This window comes from Rhagoletis zephyria, unplaced genomic scaffold (assembly GCF_001687245.7).
Source record: "Rhagoletis zephyria isolate East Lansing unplaced genomic scaffold, Rhagoletis_zephyria_1.1 Rzeph_scaffold_03202, whole genome shotgun sequence".
NCBI classification, from domain to species: domain Eukaryota; kingdom Metazoa; phylum Arthropoda; class Insecta; order Diptera; family Tephritidae; genus Rhagoletis; species Rhagoletis zephyria.
The window spans coordinates 19,112-37,020 of NW_016160285.1; the positions used below are offsets into that span (position 1 = coordinate 19,112).

Genomic DNA, 17,909 nt, shown 5'->3' on the forward strand with positions numbered 1-17,909 from the left:
ATTAAAATTTAATAAACTACAAAACTTGTTAAAATGTGGCGTCCCTATTTATATTTTCGCCACCGTATGCATGTATGTCTGTATGTACGCACACTCGTACGATATTGTATTGCATTACATACACATGTATAATTCTTTTTATCTAAATTTTTCCTCAAGCCTGGCAAATCATTGCATATTTATAAGCTTCCGCACAAAACCACTAATGAGTTGCGCTTGTCACTCGCAATTCGCTTCGCATTCCATTCTCATCGATGTGTTTTTTTATCATCGAATTCCTCAAAGTCCATTTGTCGAAGTTTCTAATAAAATGACTTTCCGTTGTCACCTCAACTTCCGCTGAGCAACCATGCTAACCGTCGCAGCCGCTCGGCCATTCACCATTTGCCAGCTAACAGCTGTCCGACCAGCCCGTTCTCTTATTGCAAGCAATTTTATATTCAAATGGTTTAAAATTAAAATCTGTGACAGTTTATTTGAACAATTTAGACTTACCGCCATTACTGTCTTCGTCATTGTTGCCATGCCACACCAGCATTGCTCCAGCTTGTCGCTTGTTCGTCCCCTCCCCTTGCAACTCCTACTCCTCCATTCTCACATTTACTTCATCGTTGAGCAGCCCAGGCCTTGCCACTTCATTTTAATTTTCACTTTCATTTCCATTCTATTTATGTAGAATTTTCATTATGCTCCAATCGGCGCTCAAGTGCGGTCTACTATATTTAAATACTATATGGCATATGTATGTATGTATGTACGAGTGTAAATTTTTCCCATTGTCTTATAAAATCAAAATGAAAATGCGGTTGAAAAATCAGCTACATCCGCATCAGCTTCCTTCGGCGGCTATCGGCTTCTCCTACGTACACTTGGCGCGCTTACCTTTTAATCTACCCATCGCTTTTTATCTGTATATTCACACTTAGCTGGCGCATTGGTATATATTGGCATTGCCATTTCAGTGTTGGGTGGGGGTCACAAAGCGCTCCCGCAGCTCAATTGGGTTCGGTTGGTCGAATTTATGTAGAGTTCTTTGGGTTCGCTGCGATTGACAGTGGCAGCTTTCGTCGTTTTGCCGTTCGTGCGTATTTGTGTGTCGGATTTCAATTGGAACTTTATTTTATATTTGAATTTTAAAATTCCTTTCCGGACAGGAAAATGGACAATTTGTGTTTGTGGCAATTGATTGGCAAATATTGGCAGGTTGTTGGCGTATTGCTTCGAAAAAGCTTGATTAATATGCAGCAAAAAAGAAGACGAGGCAGGCGTGAATACGAAGCTTGATAAAAATATTTTATTAAACAATTTCATACTTAGCAAGGAGTATTTAGTAACATGTACTGTGGGGTATTTGAAAATTGCATATTTAAAAAATCCCATAACACTTTTTAAGCGATTTTTTTGAAGAAATTGAAATGGTTCTACTTTCTATTAATAACTATGTGGGCTATCTCAGGGGAGGTCATAAACCGTCGCTGAATTGAATATCCAGCTCAGACGATTAAAAAAAAATCTTATATAGGCAGACACCGCTATTTTCGCCTTCGACTTTTTCTAGACGAAGAAGGTGGAATCACGCTTACAAGTCAATTCTGGCAACTATCTTGAAATCAATTTTCTGTCTTTCCAAAGACTAACTGAAAAATTTTCTAACGAAGCGGTCTTAGTGTTATTGAAAAATTAATTTAAAAAAGAAGAAAGTTTCTAGCACTTAAAAATTATGAAAAAAAATATTTCTATTTTTAAAACAAAACCTAAGTATTAAAAAAAATTAATGACGAAAACGAAAAACAAATTACATTAAAAAAGGAAAAAAAAGTAAGTAAAATAAGTTACTAAAAATTAAAGGTAATAAACCAAAATAATTTTCTTTTGTAAAAAATAAAATCTAAAAATTAAAATAAAATTAAACTGAAGAAAAAAATAGTTATTCAAAAAAGAAAAGATAAAATAAGATCTTAAAAGTCATGTGAAAAAAAGTATTCTTCTTTTTAAAAGAATATCATCCAAAAATTAAAAAGAAATTAAATTAAAAAAGAAAAAAATATGTACATAAAATAAGTTTCTAAAAATTAAATTAACTTAAAAATATATTTTTCTTTTTAAAACAATAAAATCTAAAAATTAAAAGAATATTAAATTTAAAAGAAAAAAATGTTAATGAAAAAAGAATTAAATAAAAAAATTTCCGCTAAATGATATTCGAATGCCTTCTCCCAAAATAGATTTTCACCACGAATGGTGAGTGGTAAAACCTTTTTTTCTAAGTCTTTTGTGCTAGAATATCAAAAGCCTTTCAAACTAACTTGTCACCGCTTTAATTTGTCTTACGAAAGACTTTTTACTACACTGAGTGGAAAAAATATTAAAATCAATCAGAAACGTAATTGATCTTACTATAAACGTCAATTAAAGTACTGTATGTATATTGGCAAATATTCAATTCAATTACGCGCATATTAAAATAATCGCGTTCGTTCTGAAAAAGCATCCGTCAAGTGAGTAACCAAGATATCAAGACAGGCATACACATGGGCGTAGCCAGGTAGGGGCAGTGGGGTGCTCGAGCCCCCCCCCCCCTAACTTTAAAATTTTCCTTATATATATATAAAATAGTACTCTGAAATGCCTCGTTAATAGGGTCGAGCCCTCCCCCCCTAAATTTCATTCTGGCTACGCAGATGGGCATACATCATGTACATTCCTGTCTTCAAAGTTAATGAGTGTGCGGAACACTGTTTGTGCTTCTAACTACCGTGCCTTTACAAAGATTTGGTTTGAGGCTTTTGACAGCGATGTGTTGAGAGATGAAGACTTTAACCCTTTAACATCCAACAATATGCTCCGATTTATGCGTAGAGCTTGTAGATTTAAAACAGCTTAAAATGGATCACGAAAACAGTATAATGGACGATAGTCTGAGTGCTGTTTCTTGGACGCGTTTTTTTATTTTAATTCGAAAAAAACGTACCTATGTGACCCTTAATATTTTCTTAAGATGCGAAATTAGAATTATAAATTAGTTTTTCCATTATTGGCGCATTGATTTTGGTTTAGCGATCCACTTTCGTAAAAACAGATTGACTAAAAATCACGTTGGGTTTGACAATTAAAATTGGGCCTCTGATAAATTACAACGCTACAATTTCGAAAACTTAAAATGAATAACACAATAGGGTACTCGAACATGGGTGTAGCCAGGTAGGGGCATTGGGGCTGGAGCCCCCTTCTCCCTTTACTTCCAAGTTTTCCTCATATATATATATAAATATAGTACCCTGAAATACTAGCTTAATACCCTAATACACCCCCTAAGTTTCATTCTGGCTCCGCCTATGTAGTCGAATAATCGTCACTCATCGATATTAAACTAACATACATACAACTAGTACAAGGATTATTACCATACAAGTTCGGCCATAAAATGCAAAAACTGCGAAAATATGGGCATATCAAACGATTATATTTTATTGCACTAACACATCACTTGCTTCTTATGAGATCATAAACGCATGTACGTGCATGTGTATGAATGCTCCATAATCCCTGTGGGAAAAATATTGTAGTATACCGGTCCACAGCGCCGGCTTTCGGATAAGTTGTGCTCATGGGCGAGATTTTCGGGGTGCCCCTTTGAGTTTTTCAAATTTCAGGAAAAAGTTATAGTAACCTCTCATGTTCTAGGCTGAACAAGTTTAATATTTTTATTTAGCAAAAATATTTTATGCAATAAAATTCTCAGTCGAAAAATAATTTTTAGGGGTATCATCTTGAAGGAGTGACGTTGAAGTGGCAGAACTCTAGGTGGTGTAGTCGTTGCAGTAGTTTGCGGTCATATATCTAAAGAAGCACCTGTCCTCAAAGACTCCCGACCACAGTATTTTTTTTTTTCTACACAAGGAGTGTGAGTTACCGCAGAAACAACTTTCTAGTTTTTTTCTAGGGTGCCGAAGATTTTTCCTTAAGTTGGTGGCTTCATATACGTATTCGTCTCCGTATTAGTCTTCGCACTCAGCTTCGTGTTCGTTTTAGTCGCGGTCTTCACATTCATTTTCGGAATGTATTCGTATTCATATTCGTTGTCAAATTCATCGTCGAATCCGTCGTTGTATTCGTTTTCGTGTTTGTTTTTGTCTTCGGATCCTCTTCATATTCGCATTTTTCTTCGTAATATTCTAAGCATTCACCTCGTTTTCATTTTAGTAGCTATCTTCGTATTCTCCTTCGTATTAGTCTCCGTTTTCCTCTTCGTATTCATTTTCGTGAACTGGAATCTCCAAATTCGTCTTCCTATTCTTCTTCGTTTGCTCTACGTATTCGTATTCAACATCGACCTCGCCTTCGCCTTTTTATTCGTCTTCGTATTCATATTGGTCTTCGTATTTATCTTCGCATTCGTTTTCGTAATAGCCTTCCTACTCGTCTTTGCATTCTTGTTCGTATTCGTGTTTGTCTTCCGAATCGTGTTATTGGTCTTCGAATTGGTCTTCAGTAGCTCTTCGTATTTATTTACGTATTCGTATTTGTCTTTTTCTGGTATTTGTTTTCGGCTTCGAATTCGCAAACCATCGTCAGATCGGAGTAGTGCGACTAGAGTTTTGTCTCTTCTTATTTTTTTGTTTTGTTGCATTTCAGTTATTAGAAATGGTTCTCGTTTGCTTTTTTTTTCTACCATCGGCATCAAAAAATATTCATAGGTAGTAAAATTTCAAACAATATATGTACATACCATTTTAATGCAAAATATTTGATTAAAATTCAGCCGTTTTTGGTCAAAGTCAAAGCGAGACAGAACGGAACACTTATGGCTGAAGTGGAAATCAGATTTGATTGTACCTCGAAAATGAGATTCTGGGAACCTTTCCTTTGAGATAGTGAGGAAAAGTACAGAAAATACCAATAAAAACGAAAAAGTGATGACGTGTAACGATCTTAGGCTTGAAAAACGATTGCAGAAGAACCGAAGCTCGATTTTAAAAGTTCCGAAAAAACGGTGCCGGAAGAAACTAAAAATGGTCTCAGAAGAAGCGAAAAAATAAGTTCCAAGAACTGAAAAACCATTTCAAAACCGAAAACGCTTCCAACAGAAACAAAAATCGGCCCGAAGCGCACATTGCCCTATAGAAAAATAATTGATTTTTATGGCATAAAGTATAAATATGAAGATATCCGTCCGAAATTCGGTTTAGACATGTATTACAGAGTTCTGCATTGACCTACCAAATTCTTTTTATCATATATCCGACATATACCTGCTCTGGCCGATTTACATTAACTTCGTTTTTTTTGTTGCTATAGACCTAAAATTCGGTTTGTGTACGTATTATGAAGTTTTAAGTTGGCCTACAAAATGTTTTTCTTTGAATTTAATATTATGCTAGTTTTCTTCTTCATCTTTGACGCTTTCAAATCGCTGTCATCTGCGATTTGAATATGTCGAAAGAGCAGCGATAACATCGAAAAAACGGAAAATTCATATTAAATGCCGTACAAGAAATTGAAAAGAAACTATCTTCTGTCTGTGATTTTTCTTGAGAGCTGGATTCTAAGCTTTAACGTGGAAAACGCGTATGCACTTAAATTTTATTTCATGTCCTTTTTTATAAAATTTTTGTCACACAATATCAACTAAGGAATCAATTTAATAAATTTCTCTATTTTCTTTGCTTTATTTTATAACAAAATTATAAAAAGAAATTGAATTTTTGTAAAAACTTTATACAATCCTTTGTTTTGCTATTTTGATAGGGCCTATATCCGTTGCCACTTTTATGAGAACAAGAACCGGTTCAAATTCCTGGTTCTTTAAATACTCAGAATCGCACATCACTAGTAATATGTAGTTCCAAGTTCACGAGCACTTTAATTCCGAACGATTGAATTTTCCTGCAGGGCTATTACAAGCACCCAACTTAGCATCAGGGGAATTCCCTTAGCGGCTATATAAGCGAATAGTAGCAATTCTCACGTCATTTGATTGGAATTTTACTTAACACGNTATTTTTATTTAGCAAAAATATTTTATGCAATAAAATTCTCAGTCGAAAAGTAATTTTTAGGAGTATCATCTTGAAGAAGTGACGTTGAAGTGGCAGAACTCTAAGTGGTGTAGTCGGTGCAGTAATTTGCGTTCATATATCTTTAGAAGCACCTGTCCTCAAAAAACTCCCGACCACAGAATAAATGTTTTTTCTACATAAGGAGTGTGAGTTAGTGCCGAAACAACTCTCTAGTTTTTTTTTAAGGTGCCGAAGATTTTTCCGTCTTCGCTTAAGTTGATGACTTCGTATACGTATTCGTCTTCGTATTAGTCCTCGTGTTTGTTTTCGTCTTCGGATCCTCTTCATATTCGCATTTTTCTTCGTCACCTCGTTTTCATTTTAGTCACTGTCTTCGTATTCTCCTTCTTATTAGTCTCCGTTTGCCTCTTCGTCGCCGCATTCCAGTTCGTCTCCGAATTCTTCTTCCTATCCGTATTCGTATTCGACCTCGACCTCGTTATCGTCTCCGTATTCCTCTCCCGCTTCACATTCGTGTTCGTATTTGTCTTCGTTTTCATCTTTTTTTTATTCGTCTTCGTATTTATCTTCGCATTCATAGTAAAATTTCAAACAATATACATACCATTTTAATGCAAAATATTTGATAAAAATTCAGCCGTTTTTGGTCAAAGTCAAAGCGGGACAGAACGGAACTCTTATGGCTGAAGTGGAAATCAGAATTGATTGTACCTCGAAAATGAGATTCATATTTCTGGGAACCTTTCCTTTGAGATAGTGAGGAAAAGCAGAAAATACCAATAAAAACGGAAAAGTGATGCCCTGTAACGATCTTAGGTTATCGTGAAAAGGGATGAAGAATTTGGATGTCATAATCAGTAATGCACAGAACCGAGGAGCCGGAACCGGAGAAACGGGTTCTTTCGATAACCGATTGGTCCGCTTCTTACAAGAACCGAAAAGCTGGTCAGAGAGTCGATTCCAAAAGGCCCCAGAAACGGTGCCACATGAATCGAAACTCGATTCCAAAACACCTAAAAACGGTTCCAGAATTGAGCTTGATTTTAATAGTTCCGAAAAATGGTTCCGGAAAAAACTAAAATTGGTCTTAGAAGAAGCGAAAAATAACTCCAAAGAACTGAAAAACCATTTCAAAATCGAAAACGCTTCCGCTTCAGAACCGAAAATCGGCCGGAGCGCACATTGCCCTATAAGCAAATAATTGATTTTAATGGCATAAAGTATAAATATGAAGATATCCGTTCGAAATTCGATTTAGATATGTATTCCATAGTTCTAAATTGACCTATCAAAATCTGTTCGGTTCAAGACACTATATCATATATCCGACATATACCCGCTCTGGCCGACTTACATCAACTTCGTTGTTTTTATTGCTATCGACGTGTAATTCGGTTTGTCTACGAACTTAATATAATGCTAGTTTTCTTCCACATATTTGAGGATTGCGATTTGCAACAGAATTAATGAAACATATTTCTTGTGATTTTTCTTGAGAGCTGGATTCTAAGCTTTAACGTGGAAAACGCGTATGCACCTAAATTTTATTTCATGTCCTTTTTTATAAAATTTTTCTCACACAAATATCAACTAAGGAATCAGTTTCATAAATTTCTCTATTTTTTTTGCTTTATTTTATAACAAAATTATAAAAAGAAATTGAATTTTTGTAAAAACTTTATAAAATGCATTTTTTTAGCTATTTTGATAGGGCCTATATCCGTTGCCACTTTTTTGAGAACCAGAACCGGTTCAAATTCCTGGTTCTTTAAATACTCAGAATCGCACATCACTAGTCATATGTAGTTCCAAGTTCACGAGCACTTTAATTCGGAACGATTGAATTTTCCTGCAGGGCTGTTACAAGCACCCAACTTAGCATCAAGGGAATTCCCTTAGCGGCCATATAAGCGAATAGTAGCAATTCTCACGTCATTTGATTGGAATTTTGCTTAACACTTTCCTGTGTGTGTATGTTTATTGTTTTTATTGTTATTGCTTGTCTTCCAGGCGACTAGCTACAAGTCAATTCAATATTTGTTTATTTTATACCTTCCGACTTTTTGTATTCCCAAGATTCTCATACATACATATGTATGTATGTATCAAACCAAATTGTGGATATGCAAAGAGTGTTTGGAAGATGAAGAATATGTAAATCAATTGAGCCTGGGACGTGAACAGTGTTGCCGCGCTGTCTCAAGAAAATGTATCCCTGACCAAGCCAAAAATGTATCCAAATGTATCCAATTTTCTTTTTTTACATATACATCTCATAACTTGTAAGAAAACCAACCATTTTCATGAAAAAGACATAATTTAACCCATGCTACGGACTTGGAATACATGTGCATAAAATCAAACATTTGTAATTTCAATTTATAAAGTACATTTTTTGTGCATAAGTATTTTGCAAAGTAAATATAATAAATAGCAAGTACACTCTAAAAAGAGCATGTAAAACTACTACTGAAAAGTATCTATTTTTCAACAAGAATCTGTATAAATATACGTATAGGATGTTCAGTATTTGATTTTGAACTTGAGATCTTTAAAATATACACATAAAAATACATATATAGAATGTTTAAAATTGCAAAAATTTTCAAACTACAAATACATTTCCTACTAATAATAAACATTACTTTATTTTAAACATTTTATGTGTAAAAGTAAATAGGCAATGATTAATTTTATTACACGGCTTGCAAATTTACAATTAAATATACATTAAAAGAGGAAACTGGTTACCTCTCTCCATATGCGCAAATAAACAAAATTTTTTAGAGTGTATTTAAAGTCTTTTCAGTAAAATTCATAAAAGTTTCCTTAAATAAATCAAATTTAGTTTTTTAAACTACATTGAAATCTTCTTTCTTTTTAAATTAACAAATGAAAATATGTGATATGAAAGAGATTACTACAGAAAGAGTATAATTTACTTTACATATATCGTCGTTTAAAGTACAAAACCGCGTATCGTCACTCTGCAACACCGCGTAACTGACATTTGCTGCCGAAAATTGGATTTGTTCACACAAGCTCTTGGCTTCGTCCTGAAATATACTAGCCAGAAATGCGATTGCTTTATAAAAAAAGAGAACCATTTTGAAATATAAGTGTTTTTACTCTAAAAAATAATTTATGCAACCTCACATACGTGGTTTTGCATTTTCTTGATACGCGGTTTTGCATTTTGTTGCGGTTTTGTACTTTAAACGACGATATGTATGTATATTAAGATCTTGCTTAAAGCATCCTTTTAAGCTAATTAAAGCAATTGCGCTTATACCTATTTTGGTGAGATCTCTTCATATGTTCATTGCTTCGTTCACAAAAAATAAAATGCTTTAATTTCACGCTTAAGTAGCGATTCTTTATACGTTTAGAAAACGTAATGCTTTCTACCATCTTTAATGAAAATCGATTTTTGAACGAAAAAAACTTTATAGGAAATATAAAATTTTGGCCTATTTTAAAAAGTATCCACTTTTATACTGACCGGAAAAAATAAGTATCCCGCAAAAATTCTTCTAAAAATGTACCCAATTGGATCTATTTAGATCCAAACGCCATCCCTGGACGTGAAAAAAGTCAACATGAGCCAGCAACGCCTCATAAAGCCACTAACTCTACGCTTAAGCAGCGCCTTAACTGGTAAAACGGCAATAGGAAAAGGAGTAAAATAATCATAAAAAATGTCAATGGCAACGACAAAATCCTGAATTGAATTTTTATATGCAAAATTTCACATATTTTCTTATACGCTTTTACTCGTTTACTCTGGCGTACCTACATACATACATACATATGTATGTAGTTTGGGCGGCAATAAAATAACATTGTCAGTTGCTTATTGTTTCTTTGTTGTTGTTATATGTATTTATTTATATGATAATGCGCAGGAAAACATGAATAAATATTTGTTGTGCTAAAGCGCCATATTATTGCTCTCGTGATGTAGTTGTTGTTGTTGGTACTCTTATTTATTGTATTTATATATGACTGCAGAGACGCCTGTCGCATGTCGGCAGAACTGTATGCCCCCCAAATTGTGATATTCCCTAATCACATAGCATAACATGTGCGGTATCTGACTGTAAATTTTCTATGTAAATCAAATCACTTTTATTGCCTGTTCTTCTGTTTATTTTGCGTGAATTCATGCGGTAACGCTGATGTAATAAAATATGACAGCCTTAAAATCACTTTCGTTTTAGCTTTTTTAAATTCACCTACTTCCTTTACTTTTACTTGATACATATTAATTTTTTTCAAATATTTTAATTTTCTTGGAGAAATTGAAAAACTCCTTCTTTTAAAAAAAGTTCGCTCGGGCTCAACCGGGATTTGAACCCGGGACCTCTCGCACCCAAAGCGAGAATCATACCCCTAGACCATTGAGCCGCTTGAAGAGTGGTCGGAGTTGAATGGCTAATAACAGATAGCGGCCTTAGCTTACTTGTGTCGAATGATTAAACATATTTTTTTATTTTGCTTTCGTTTTTTTTTTCAATGGTATGACATTGACCTTGAACATTAACAGTTGCCATAGCATGCATCACAACATTCATATTCGATAACTAATACAGGTTTTTATAGGTAACTAAAACAATATTTTTGTAAGATGTAAAATTGGTTCAAATTTTAAAAAGTTTTTTTTTCTTTTTCCTGATGAATATACCTACATACATATGTATGTAAGTATGTTTGTAATATGTACGGTCTTATTCAAGTATTCGATATCAAAAATTTATGCTATTTATCAACTGAAACTGGTTTAGCCATGAAAACAAAAACGAAAGCAAATTTCTGTGCGCGGTGCGCATACACAAGATCTTGCTGCCATATTTTGGTTATTTTTTTTACCTGAAAACTATACGCCTTGGTACTTAAGCACTTACAAATGTACATACATATATAGATACGTACTACCTTTTTACATATATGTATATTTGAAATGTGCACTGCTTTCGTTGCCAATTTTTGTTGTTACCTCAGCGCTGATGTGCCGAAATTGGCGGCGGTGCGTCAACAGGGGATGTAGCTCAGATGGTAGAGCGCTCGCTTAGCATGTGAGAGGTACGGGGATCGATGCCCCGCATCTCCAGTTCGGTTTTGCTTTTAAAGTCTTTGTTTGATACTTTTTTTAAAGTTTTTTTTTTAGTTTTTCTAATTTAATTTTCTAGCTTGGTTTTGTTTTAGAAAAGCTTTACATTTTTATAAATAACTTGTCAGTGATTGGCAAAATTTTAGTACAAAAGTATTTCGGTATTTATGCTATAGTAAGTACTGAAGTACAGTAGTATTTTAGATGTCACTAAATACCGAGTATGCTAGTATTTACTTATTTTCACTTACGCTAAATACTTAGTCCACAAGTACTAAGTTGGTTTCGCCTAACGAAACATTGCGCACAGAAGTGGCTTGAGAATTTGGCTGTACTAAATACTGGATAAAAAACCTCTTAGTACTTATGACTTCATAAAATCTTAAATACTTGCTTTTTCATCAGTGCAAAAATAAAAAAAATCGTAATTTTCGAGACTGCTTTGGGATGTCTAGGATTTTCGAGGCTACATCGAAACTTAAATTCTATTTCGATATTTTCAGGGCAACTTTTTCAGGGCGTTTTTGGGACTATTTCAGGATTTTCCGTAATTTAGGGACTATTTCGGGATTTTCGAGACCACTTCGAATTTTTAGGACTTTCGGATTTTTTGTGGCTTCTAGAACCTTTGGGGTTGTGGGGACTATCTCGAGAGGTTCGAGGCTGCTTCGAGATTTTTAAGATTCTATGAACTATTTCCAGTTTTACTAGACTAAATATATCGATAAATATCAATAAAAATATCGATAAAAAATTATACAAATATCGATAAATACAAAGATATACATATATATTGATCAAAATAACGGTAAAAATATAGAACAATATACCGATAAACATATCTGCATCGATAAATATGTACATATGTATACCGATAAAAATATCGATAAATATGTTCATACACCAATAAAAACATCGATTAATAAATCGATAAAAAGTTCGATAAATACATCGATAAATATATCGATACAAATATTCATATACAGTGGAATAGTCGGACAAATTTTGTGCATACAGAATTTCATCAATTTTTCCATACAAATATCATCCTAATACCCGGAGACTCTAATAAGCGGCCGCGGACACTTACCCCATTTTCATCAAAAACTTTCTCTTAAACGGAAAAAATTCAAAAAAATCCCAAGCAAACCTTGTATTTATATATTCCAACAAATATATCGGATAAAAAATCGATATCAAAATCGAAACCGAAAATTCCCAAATAGATCCGAAAACGACGAAATCATCCCGTGAGTCCCTAAGTGGTCTCGAAAATACCGATAGTATCAAGAATCCCGAAAGAGTCTTGAAAATCCTGATTTAGTACCGCGAATCACTAAAATCCCGAAATTGTTCTCAAATCGGGGTGTGATGAGTTTAGGTGGGGTGTGGCGAGAACAGGTAAGATTAGTTCAACTTTGGTGAGTTAAGGTTTGGTGAATTAAGGAGTGGTAAGATCAGCTGTAGTAAGTTTATGCTTGAAATACAATACCGGCGAACGGCAAACTTCGCCGAATTGGGCGATGCTGTCAGTCACCGTTCGCCCAACTATTTCGCCTACTTAAACAGAATTAGAGCGGTAGCGAAAACAGCTGATCCCATTTGGTCGCCTTTATAATTTGGGTGACCATATTTAGAAAAAACTAAACCATATTTAGAAATGAGGAAATGATGACAAATATAAATGTAAAACAAAGAAAGATTATTATAAATAATTTGTTTCAAGCCAGATTTAACGAATCCACAACTATATTTTTCAAACCACAAAAAAAAAATCGTGTTTAGGTTGTTTTCTTTTTAAACTTTGAAAGCACAAAACAAATACGGCCACCTTTGGCACGCACAGCTGTCATCGCCCAGCAGAGCGATAGAAATAAATCTATCGCCATGAAACGCCGCCAAGCGAACTTCGCATTTCGCTTTGGCTGTGTTCAATTTCATATGCTTGCGGGTGTTCTAATTTTGACAGCGCGAATTTCGCTGTGGTGAGTTCGCCGTTCGCCGGCATTGTATTTCAGCTATTAAATGAGGTGTGGTGAGTTTGTGCGTGATGAGTTGATTTGAGGTGAGGTGAAGTGGGTTGTGGTAAGGTATGTTTAGGTGAGTTTAAGGAAGGTGTTAGTTTTAAAACGTTTTCCTAAATCTTAAAGAATTTAGTTTAAAGTATTTAGCCGTTGACTAAATACCTTGGTACTTTGAAAGTATTTTGCATTTCAAAGGTACCTATGTATGTAAGTACTTTGGACAGGAGCATTTAGCGCCTCCTAAATATTTTAATTTTTTTAAATTGGTATCTAACAGTTCCTAAATACCTATTGAGCATTTAGAAAACTCCTAAATACATACGTAATAGCTTTGTACTTAAGTATTTAAATGTTCTTAATCTTGAGAGAAATAATTCAACTGGAGAAAAAATATAACAAATAAATTTTGTTGTGCATTTCTGATTATTTTTCAGTTATATAATACAAGTATGTACGCACAAGTGTAAAGATAACGCCTTGCAAAATCAACTTAAAATACATACGTCATTGAATTCTCAGTACTCAGATGTTATCACAGAGAAATACTTTAAATTAAGTAAATGGTGAGTCGAAAATTCACCCACTCCCCTAAGCTTTCAGATTTTTATTAATAAATATTTTCTAACCCTTATCATTTTAAAAATCGTTGATTTATTGACATTTAATAGCAACGACATTTTTATAATCCCTTTTCTTCAAAAAACAAAAAAAATATCAGCAAAATGCTTGAGTCATCAACAATTTTTAATTTAATTTGAAAACTTTCGTGGCGCGCTCGTTATGTCCTTTTTTATTTTATTTTTTTTTTTGCTATAAACTTTCCCTGTCATTAAATGCGTTTAACCCTTTGCTGCTGTGAAACGCACCACGCAAAAGGCTAAATGCGAATCATAAATAAAAATTATAACTTTTTGAGCAAATACTACGTAGTGGGTAATGGTCGTCGCGGCATATTGAGCGTCATTGTCGCTGCCTGTGTTTTCTTCCATCAGCGTCAAAGTGAGCCTAGGGGCGAGATTGTTTTTAATTGCATTTAACTTTAACCCACTCTGGGAGTTTTTTTTTGCTGATTATAAGATTTCGTGAAGTTTTTTTTGTTGTTTTAGTTTTGTGAGAGCGGTGCCGAAAATTGACAATTAACTTAAATGGCATAAATTACAGTAATTACAGCATTGCGTATGGACAACATTCATAGATTTTGCAAAAGAGATCGACACAGGGCATTTAAGAATTTAGTGGTAGGTTCGAGGTGCTTCGACAGCCGCTAAAATAACTCATTTCGCTGTTGTGTGGATTTTATGTGCCGTTACTTTTAAAACATCTTTATACGCAATACATACAGTGGGGAACAGTGATGAGGACAAGGTTCTTTTGCTAAATATTTGCAAGGTTTTTAAAGTTAGTATTTTTTTGTTATTTTTTTTAATAAAAATATGGTCGTAACTTTAGCTAAAATTTAATTTGCCAAAAAACTGCAGTCTAAAAAAATTTCCCAAAAATCAGATTAAAAAGTTCAAAATTTTAATGAAAATTTTTACATTTTTTTCTAAGTTCTGTGTAAGGTTTAAAAGCTTGATTTACTTAGTTTTCGTTAAAGCATACACCATATTTTTATGAATAAATAACAAAAAATATTCTAACTCTAAAAACCTTGAAAATATTAAAAAAAAAAATTTCCATATATATTATACTCACCACTGCTCCCCACTGTATATACAGTGTCTCACAGAAGTATTTAGTTTTTGTTTTGATATTCAAATTGTTTGTGATGGTAAATGCTTTTCATTAATTTTTGATAAAAATATAGCACACTGACAACAAAAACCATGTTAAACACAATTTGAAACATTGGAGAAAATTAAGAACTTTAAGTTTTTAATCAGGTTTTTTGCAAAGAAAAAAATAGCATGCAGCTTTATAGCCTGTTATATAGTGTGTAATATAACAAAATTTGAATTTGCTGAAAAATCCTGTTCATTTCTAAAAATTTTTTTTACGGTGTTGAGCACAAAAAAAACAATCGTTATAAAACTGAATCGGCTATAAACTACATACTCGAATTTTTTGTAAAAAAAATCTGATTACAATTTTTTAAATTTCGATGAAAATTTTTGAACTTTTCTCCAAAGTTTCAAATTTTAATTTACATATTTTTGTTGTAGAATGAGCTATATTTTTATAGACAGTCGTAACAAAAAAAAAATGTTTCCACGAAAAAACATTTTGAATATTCTAAAAAAAAAAACTATGCAAATAACTCTTATGACTCACTGTACATACAAAAATTCCTAGCCTAAGTATTTTTGCATATTTTTGTGCAAAAACTTTACATCGACATAAATCACATTGCGAATCCGTGAAAGATTTATGTGGTGCTAAATATCCAACCAGCCACAGTCCAACAATGTTCAAGGAACTAACCGAGAGCAGTGGTGACATGCGGAAGGAAGTTGATCCGAACACAAAAGCAGAAAACTACTCACTGCAAGGACTGACATAACGCAGCGGTAATGGCGCTTACCATATCTCCTCAAAAAACATACTCGTACCCTCATAACATTTCATTATACGTAGTTTGAGTACCTCTGCTGCAGCAGAATGTTGATTTTTGTCTATTATTTTTGCAAGCTTTTATTTTAAATTCAATTTAACACTTTTATACGTTGGAAAAATTGAAATAAATATTTTCACTCGCAGGTACTTGTTACTAATGTATTCTTCGTGTAATGTGTTTGGTTTGTATAAAAACATGCACACGTGTTCACACGTACCTACGTATGTATGTACAAATAAACGAATGTATGTACGTATACACTTTTCCTCTAGCACTTTTCCCATTTTTCCTCACATTTAAACATTTGGCAAAGTATTGTTGTGAGCATCCTAAATAAACAAAAGTCGCAGCAAAAGAAAAACAACACTCAACACAAGCCAGACAAGAAAACAATTTGATTTTAATTGAAAAATAGCATACGCGGAAAATTTTTTTTGTCCGTCCAATATTTTATGTAGAGATTGAGAATGAGGAATATTGTATGTATTGAGCTTATGAGAGGTGAATTTATTCAAGTGATAAGTGGATATCTTGTCAGAACGTTACTGTCAGGCAGTGTTGCCGTTGAGAATTTTTAAAAAGTCGCAAAAAAGGGGTAATTGACGAAAAAAAGGGCCACCAAATTATAAATAAATCTGAGATCCAAAGTGAAAGTCAAATTTACATGTATTATAAAGTCTTTTCGTTGTCAGAATATTCCGCTGTTAAATTTAAGAAGAAAAAAGCGGGACAAGCTTTAAAGAAAACATAGAAATCGAATTGCTGCAAGGAAAAGAGTTGCATTTGCTATACAAGTTTTAAGTGGTGAATTTTTTCGTACTTACGGGAGGAAATATTTTTTAATAGCATAGTTCTTTTAACATTTTCTAAAACAGAAGGTGCAAAAGTCATATAATTTTGGAAAAGAGTAAAAAAATCAAAATTTTTAGAAAGTAGGGCCAAGGGCCCCTTTAGTAGCACAACGGCAACACTGCGGTCAGGTAATAACTTAAGCTTGAAATATGGACAATAAAAAACCGAGAGGCGTCCAGTTTCTGCGATCATTTTTATTTACAAAATCTATTTTATTAGTAAAGTTTAAGAAAATGTTACAAGGAGCATGGCCCAGAATATCCACTGGTCCCGATACCGAATACCGAGAAGCCATAAACGAAATCACCCCATTCTTCACAAATTCTCACCCGAGGCACGCCGTAATTTATCAGTGTTAAACCGCCACCGATAGCAAATGAAGAGCTTCAGACTCGCCTAATTCTAGCACAACTAAGATCTGGATAAGGTAGCAGACCTCTCTTCCTATTCTGACGCGACCCCGACATTCCCAACACATGTACGGCTTATGAAAGCAACGCACACGATTGGCACCTCTTCATTTGCTCTGTTAAATCCACTCAACTAACACACCCAATGGAGGAAGGGCAAGGGAAGCTACTAACTAGTCGAAAATTCTCGCAAGTTGTTGTGTATTGCTATCTGCACAATGAAAACAAACACTTAGCTAGACTTTCTGTGACTGAGGGCGACATAAGTTTTGTCCAACGGAAGCTCCTCGATGCCTTAAGCCCGCATTCGACGTTGCCTACGATTGCCGAATATGGAAATGCTAAAATTAGTCGCAGACCAAGGAGTATCTGATCTTATATTGTTCGAGTAACAGTGCAATCGCATAGTCGCATTCATAGAAATTCTGGTTTGGCAGGTCTTGTGCCGGTTCGCATTGATCTAGGTTCAATTGTAATATTTTCATGGGCTCGCTTTGATTAGATACACTCTCTGCAGAACGCAGAACGGTCCACGGCTCTGCACACTTTTGAGCATTAAAAATTGCGCCTTTCATGTTGGAGCTCTCTAACTCGCCATGATACCCATTCTATGCGAAGTCGTTTTGTACTGAGTAAAGCTTTATCATCATTCACAGATAAGACTGTTAAAGCAGATTTCCACCGTAACCCGCTCGCATGTTTTTCAATGCTGATTGTTATACTGATAATTTCTTTAGGGCCTGACCCCTCCTATGGGATCCGACCTAGCACAATCATGTACTCTTTTCGCTTGGTTTTGAAATATTGTTCTGCGAAGGACCTTCTTTTTGAATGCCCGTACTAGAGTTTATCTTCATCTTCTTGAAGGCGGCTTTGGGCGACTCGGTTGAGCCTCAACAGTTTTGAGGTTTATCCATTCTTTATAAAAATTCCAAAAGT

General features: G+C 34.2%; 2 non-coding genes across 2 annotated transcripts; one reads left to right on the forward strand and one right to left on the reverse strand.

Moving 5' to 3' along the window:
- Positions 1-10,355: 10,355 nt before the first annotated feature.
- Positions 10,356-10,427, reverse strand: TRNAP-UGG (transfer RNA proline (anticodon UGG)). The gene has a single exon. It is a non-coding gene; the product is annotated as a tRNA-Pro (tRNA).
- Positions 10,428-11,057: 630 nt separating this feature from the next.
- On the forward strand, positions 11,058-11,130 carry TRNAA-AGC (transfer RNA alanine (anticodon AGC)). The gene has a single exon. It is a non-coding gene; the product is annotated as a tRNA-Ala (tRNA).
- Positions 11,131-17,909: the final 6,779 nt, after the last annotated feature.